This window comes from Montipora foliosa, unplaced genomic scaffold (genome assembly GCF_036669935.1).
Source record: "Montipora foliosa isolate CH-2021 unplaced genomic scaffold, ASM3666993v2 scaffold_401, whole genome shotgun sequence".
NCBI lineage: Eukaryota > Metazoa > Cnidaria > Anthozoa > Scleractinia > Acroporidae > Montipora > Montipora foliosa.
Window position 1 is genome coordinate 112,501 of NW_027179703.1, and position 7,500 is coordinate 120,000.

Here is a 7,500-nt window from a genome sequence, read left to right on the forward strand (position 1 = left end):
GAAAGGACTAAAGGTTGTAAAGGATCTTGATATCAGCAGGCAAGTCAGAAATTTAAAGAAAACAAAACTTTTTGAGATTACAAGACATGTTTGGACAGAAACTTCTGTCATCTTCAGTTGGTTAATGTACAAGGCGTTAAGTTGAATTTATAAGTAGGAAAAAGTGCTAATTATGCCAGTAACAACGGAATGTACATAAAACGTGACAATGTGAGAATTAATTAAAAGGATAGTTTTAGATTTGCGTGAAGCAATTGTTGATTAAGAGAAGGTTGTTCTCTTTGAATATGAAAAGCCTCTTTTCTCTTGAGTTGGAAAGTCGTAGAGGCGTGATCTAAAATATGGAAACAGTCCCCTGAAGACAGGGCGCGACAATGTTCAGAATTCTGTAGGTGTTTGAAGATGAGAGAGGCCCTATCACTGACTAAGTGCTCACGCATGCGTGTGGAAAAATGCCGCGTTGTTTCGCCGACATAACAGTGATAGGGCCCCTCTCACATTTTCAAACACCTACAGAATTCGGAACATTGTCGCGCCCTGTCTTTAGGGGACTGTTTCCATATTTTAGATTACGCCTCTACAACTTTTCAACTCAAGAGAAAAGAGGCTTTTCATATTCAAAAGGAACAACCTTCTCTTAATCAACAATTGCATCACGTAAATCTAAAACCATCCTTTTAATTAATTCTCACATTGTCACGTTTTATGTACATTCCGTTGTTACTGGCATAATTAGCACTTTTTCCTACTTATAAATTAACGCTTTGTACATTAATCAACTGAAGATGACAGAAGTTTCTGTCGAAATATGTCTTGTAATCTCAAAAAGTTTTGTCGTTTTCTTTAAATTTCTGACTAAAGGTTGTGTTTTACACCCTGTCTCCCCAGACTGAACTGAATTTGGTCAGCTGTAGCAGTATCCCAATATTGCACCGGACGGCACTCCGCACACAATAGTGCCGAAAAACTCATAACCGAGCGTTTTCTTCCCCCAAGAAATGAATTTTTCCGCGTTTTGAATAATTAGCGGAAAAATATGCTCTCGTCGTTATGAACTATCAAGGGATTCGGTAAGAGTATTTAAGAAGGTGTTTTATGCAGATTAGTCATCTTGGTGTTCTCGCTGGAGGCACTTACTCTTGATTTTCTTTGCTAATTTGTCTGTTTTTCTTTCTTTTAGTTCTTACACGTCGCTGGCCAGTCGTCAGGCAAACCGAGCCTTATTTTGGATTTATCTTTTCTTAACAAATTTATCGTTAAGAAGTCTGTCAAGTACGAATAATTGAGAACAGTTCTTCAAATGTTTCTTCCGGTGATGTCTGTTTTTTCGTTTGATCTCAAGTCAGCCTATCACCACATTGATATCTGTGAGGAACACAGGAAATTTTTGTCGTTTAAGTGGCCTTCTTCTGATGGAGGTATGAAATTTTACGAATTTAAGGTTTTGCCTTTTGGTTTGACTTCAGCTTCTTATGTCTTCACCAAAGTAGTTCATCCATTGGTGAAATACTGGAGAGGTCGTGGACATCTTATTTTAATGTATCTCGATGACGGTATTGGAGGCAATATGTCTGTAGAACGTTCCAGAATTCTCAGCGATTCAGTTCGTCATGATCTTGCTTCATCTGGTTTCACAGTTAACGACGACAGATCAATTTGGGAACCTTCTCAGAGGTTAGTTTTCCTGGGATCTATTTTAGATTTTGGCGAAGGTTTAATTCAAATTCCTGAGTTTCGCATCCATAAGCTCAAATCTTCCCTCGTTTCTTGTCTCCAAAAATAACCAAATTATTAGGCAGAGATCTTGCTTCACTTACAGGGCAAATTATTTCTATGGCTTGTGCAGCAGGCAATATTACCAGGTTGTTTACAAGAAACTGCTATGGAGCGATTGAATGTAGATCCTCTTGGGATCAGCCCTTGCACGTCTTTCCTGAGGCTCGTTATGAATTTTCCTTTCGGTTGAACAATATTGACTCTATTAATGGCAAGGTTATGTCTCCTAAATCAAGCGCAGTTGGTGTTATTTACTCCGATGCCAGTGACTCTGGTCTTGGTGGTTATTTCGTGCAGTGCGGCTTGGATTTAGTGTCAGGTGTTTGGTCCCACGAGGTAAGGTAAAGGTAAAAGTACACGTTATTTAACGTTGGAGGTTCCTTTGCTCTCTGGAGAGTACTCTCCCAGGAAGCCGACGGTGCACTCATTTTAGCCCCTCTTAATGCGGTCTAGCTCTACTTTTAGAGAGATTTTGGCAGTCAAGTTTGTTCTGCTTTCTTTGGTAAACCAGCTTTCAGGTTTAACCCGGTTAAATGGTTTACGGACAATGAAAATGTACCTCGGATTATTTCGTCTGGAAGTAGTAAAGGTCATTTGCAGTCCGAAGCTTTGTCTATATTTAGTATCTGCTGTAGTCATGGCATTTCGATCGAAATGGAATGGATCCCAAGATCGCAGAATGATCAGGCTGATTTTCTCAGTCGTATTTTTGATTCAGACGACTGGGGCCTTTCTCCACTTTCGTTTCACCACATTGACTCAGTTTGGGGTCCTCATTTTGTAGAATCGTTTCGCAAATCATGTGAATGCCAAACTCCCTCGTTTCAAGTCAATATTTTGGAATCCAGGTTCTAAAGGCATAGATGCTTTTGTTATGAATTGGCACGGGGAGAATAATTATCCCTGTCCGCCTATCTGTCTTATTTTGCGTGTCTTACATCATATGAGTAACTGTAAAGTTTCAGGTTCTCTTATTGTTCCTTTGTGGCATTCCGCCCCCTTTTGGCCGATGATTTGTCCAGATGGAGAACGTTTTGCATCTCTCATTGTCGATTGGATGGAACTTCCCTCTTTCAAAGAAGCGTACATTTCCGGCAGTTGTAATAGCGTGTTTGGAAACGAAAACTTGAACTTCAGGATGATTGCTTTGAGAGTCTACTTCGATTGTTAGGTATTTTTCATTTTTCTTTTGCGTGCTGTATTTTTTCTTTCTTTGTACTCTTGGGGCTGTGCGGCCTCCAGTTAGCACACGATAGCAAATACTGTGTCATGTTTTTCTATTGTTGTTTCGCACGGGTTAGGTGGTGTTAGGGAATTTAGACGAGAGATGAATTTTTCCGCGTTTTGAATAATTAGCGGAAAAATATGCTCTCGTCGTTATGAACTATCAAGCGATTCGGTAAGAGTATTTAAGAAGGTGTTTTATGCAGATTAGTCATCTTGGTGTTCTCGCTGGAGGCACTTACTCTTGATTTTCTTTGCTAATTTGTCTGTTTTTCTTTCTTTTAGTTCTCGATGTTAGCGTTACTGAGAAGTAGTTGATTTGCGTCCAGTCGCGTGTGCTGAGTCTTTATGGAGTTTATTTAGTAAACTTTTCGCTGCTAGTGGTTTTATATATTCATATATTTTCTGAATGCGTGCTTTTGTTTTGCAATTGATCTGTCATTTTGGTAGAATATGGAGAATATGTATTGGCCTTTTTTGTGCCAAGAGATTTTTGGGACTATCTGTGCCCTCGAGCATGGGACCATCTGTGCCCAGCTTTCATGGAGTTGCGAGTTAATTTACGGTGTCAAATAGTTTGTGTTTATTATTATCATATATTTTCTGAATGCGTGCTTATGTTTTCGCAATTGATCTGTCATTTTGGTAGAATATGGAGAATATGTATTGGCCTTTTTTGTGCCAAGAGATTTTTGGGACTATCTGTGCCCTCGAGCATGGGACCATCTGTGCCCAGCTTTCATGGAGTTGCGAGTTAATTTACGGTGTCAAATAGTTTGTGTTTATTTGACATGCTTTTTAAATTTGGGATTAAGGGACAATCTGTGCCCCCTACCGGACTCGGGACTATCTGTGCCCAGCATTTAGGGAGTTGCGAGCGAATTTGAAGTGTCGCTTAGTTTGTGTTTCTATAACATGTTTTGAATTTGTGATTCAGGGACCACCTGTGCCCTTTGTCAGACGTGGGGCTATCTGTACCCATGACTGTGGATTTATTTGTAAAATCCTGTGTTGGATTTACTATTTACTTTTATTGCTGTTTATCAGTTTCTAATCTCAATTCATTTAATAGTCTTTATGGAGTTCAATTAGTAAACTTTTCGCTGCTAGTGGTTTTATATAGTCATATATTTTCTGAATGCGTGCTTATGTTTCGCAATTGATCTGTCATTTTGGTAGAATATGGAGAATATGTATTGGCCTTTTTTGTGCCAAGAGATTTTTGGGACTATCTGTGCCCTCGAGCATGGGACCATCTGTGCCCAGCTTTCATGGAGTTGCGAGTTAATTTACGGTGTCAAATAGTTTGTGTTTATTTGGCATGTTTTTTAAATTTGGGATTAAGGGACAATCTGTGCCCCCTACCGGACTCGGGACAATCTGTGCCCAGCATTTAGGGAGTTGCGAGCGAATTTGAAGTGTCGCTTAGTTTGTGTTTCTATAACATGTTTTGAATTTGTGATTCAGGGTCCACCTGTGCCCTTTGTCAGACGTGGGGCTATCTGTACCCATGACTGTGTATTTGTTTGTAAAATCCTGTGTTGGATTTACTATTTACTTTTATTGCTGTTTATCAGTTTCTAATCTCAATTCATTAAATAATATAGACGAATGGCCTATCTTCTTTGTCTTTCTTTTCTTGTCGGTTAGTTCTTGTCTTTTTGCAGATGTGTTCCAGTCGGAAATGTGGTAGGAATTCTTTTCCTCAACCCCCGAGCATCTCCAACCCACTGCCTCCCTGGTGAAGAGCACAGTTCTTGGATCTAAAGCGGATGAATCGTCGTAAACTGATCACTTCCGTGACAGGGCGTGGATCGTTATCGCAAGGTCAGACCTACCGACTTGTCCTGTTATAAGGCCTTGGAAGAGTACATCTCAGCTGCGCAGATCGACCTCTCCGAAGATTTACCTCTCTTCAGAGCCCTTGCTACTCCTCGTTCGAAAGAGATGGTCCGGAGCCAAGGGATTAGCTATACGAGAGCTCGCGAACTTGTAAAGGACGCTTTTAAAGGTTTAACAGACGTTTCAAAGCTCAGTCTTCATAGCCTACGAGCTGGAGGAGCCACCTCAGCAGCTTGTGCTGGAATTCCTGATAGACTATTCAAGCGTCATGGTCGTTGGGCGAGCGAAAACGCCAAAGATGGCTACGTTAAAGACGATTTTAATTCTCGTCTGTTGGTCACACGATCTCTAGGGATCTAAATTATTTGTATTGTTTTTCTTTAACACCGTGCCCGGCAGGTCGGGGGAGTTCTATCCATAGGGCCGGGGTTTTTCCTCAGTATTTGCTGCAACGAGCGCGGTGAGGTTTTTTCATCCTATGGATGCTCGTTAGTTCTTCCCCAGGTTCTGTTTTTTGCCTTATGCACCTATGACTGTGTTTGTAATTGTTGCTTTAGTGTGTCTCAATAAACGTGCGGCCTCCAGTTAGCACACGATAGCAAATACTGTGTCATGTTTTTCTATTGCTGTTTCGCACGGGTTAGGTGGTGTTAGGGAATTTAGACGAGAGGTATCACTAATCGTTCGTCACATTGATGAACAATAGCACTCTTTTTAATTGACGTCACGATGTACCACCCAAAGCATTATGGGATAAATATGCGGATAAAGACAGACATTTTAGCGTTCAATCCCACAACGCTTTGCAATAATCTATTTTAATCAAATGTGAAATTGCAATATCCCATAATGCAACAAGTTTTGGGGGGGTTCTTTACATGAAAACAATACAAGTTATTTAGGGACGGACCATTAGAAAAGTGATGGGGGGGGGGTGGGGGATTTTCAGCTTGTACGAATTTTTTTTTTCGCGCACTGCTTGTGCAGGAATTTTTTTTCCAGGTGAAACCCCCTGCACGAATTTTTTTTTTAGACAAATATTGCTTTTTTTAACAGTGAAATCTTGATTCATTATCTATGTTTTTGTGAGACTATAGAGTTAGGCAAACAACACATCAAAAACCTCTCAGACACACAATTGACTGCAGAGCAGATCAATTTACTCTCTCGAGGTTTGAAATTCATTCCAACACCTGTCATGAAAGAAAACCAGATAAGGCGCCAGCTAATTTCAGACTTCAACCAATTTGCCAGAAGGATGCTCCTTCAATATATCTATCATGACCAAAATACTGAGCAACATCCATTTCACGTGAAATCCAGTTGGATTCCACCGATTCAACGGTCAGTTGCTCTTGAGACTTACTTAGAAGAAGTCAAGATAAAGCTTGCGGAACTCCACTGGTTAAACCTAAAAATAATCTGCCACCCGGCGAGGAACGAGCTCTCAAGGAGCTTATTAACAACAAAGAAATTATTCTCAAAAAAGAAGATAAAGGCACAACAACCGTCGTTATGAACAGAGAAAACAAAATTACTGAGGGACAGATACAACTGGATGATAGAAATAACTATCAGCCACTAGACAAACAAATGGTTGGAGATACATTCCAGCGAGTTAAACACCTCATTAACTCCCTTCGCCAAGCAGGGTGCATAGATGAAATGACGGCTAAATGGTTTAACCAAACACCAGATCCGCCTCGAATTCCAGTGTTCTATACCCTCACGAGTGTTAAAAAAGGTTGACAGGCCTACACGACTCCCTTGTACGTGGTCTGGTTTCTGTTGCCTTTGTCATCATGTTGCTCTCTTGAGTACATATTTGAATGGACGCCTCTTTTAGGCGGTTCCTGTAGGATTCATTAAATCAAGCTATCGGCAACTGATGAGATCCACATGATAGGATCGAAACCGCGGTCTTGCCTAACCGAATGTAATGTCAGAGAACCTCCATCTAGAGTCGGGTTATCTTAATGCCTCGACAAAGAAGCGACCTAAAGACATTGACATCAAATATCAAAAGAGCATCGACGAGAACGAATTAACTCGTGAAGTTCCAGGAGGATAGTTACAGACCATGGCCACAAACCAAAACATGCTGAAGAAGTCAGAAAACCGAGTGAAACAATTTAAGAAAACAACGCCTCCAAAGAGCATAACGATCTGCGAAGAAACGCAGAAGAAAGGCAAACAAGGCCTAAAAAAAGCCAGCTATCTCACTGTTACGGGGCACAATGTAACAGGCGTTCAAAAACAAAATGAACCCGGGCCCGGGTCAAACGTTTAAAACCAGAAGATCACTCGCTTCTACCGCCGATAAACATATCGGTCGAGCCCAGAATTAAATTGGCGCAAAAGCCAGAGGCCATAAGGTCGCATTCACATTACTGCTGAGAAAATCAACACCAAGAAACAAAAAACATTATTTTCGAGACCAACTATCTTCTTGGAAGAAAACGTATCACACAGCAGTGTAGAGAACATCATAGGGCAAAAACCATTGCTGAATGAATCCTACAGGAACCGCCTAAAAGAGGCGTCCATTCAAATATCACGTACTCAAGAGAGCAACATGATGACAAAGGCAACAGAAACCAGACCACGTACAAGGGAGTCGTGTAGGCCTGTCAACCTTTTTTAACACTCAACGAAAAC

The 7,500-nt window shown here is 40.8% G+C and overlaps 1 long non-coding RNA gene across 2 annotated transcripts; it reads left to right on the top strand.

Annotated features, from left to right (window-relative positions):
• The first annotated feature begins 895 nt into the window (after window positions 1-895).
• LOC137988003 (uncharacterized) lies at window positions 896-5,393 on the top strand. Of its 2 annotated transcripts, XR_011120720.1 has the most exons (4): window positions 896-1,070; window positions 1,181-1,367; window positions 1,467-1,674; window positions 2,736-5,393. It is a non-coding gene; the product is annotated as an uncharacterized lncRNA (long non-coding RNA). The 2 variants fall into 2 exon arrangements; XR_011120719.1 differs by lacking the exon at window positions 1,467-1,674 and having other exon boundaries at window positions 1,181-1,418.
• The last annotated feature ends 2,107 nt before the right edge of the window (window positions 5,394-7,500 follow it).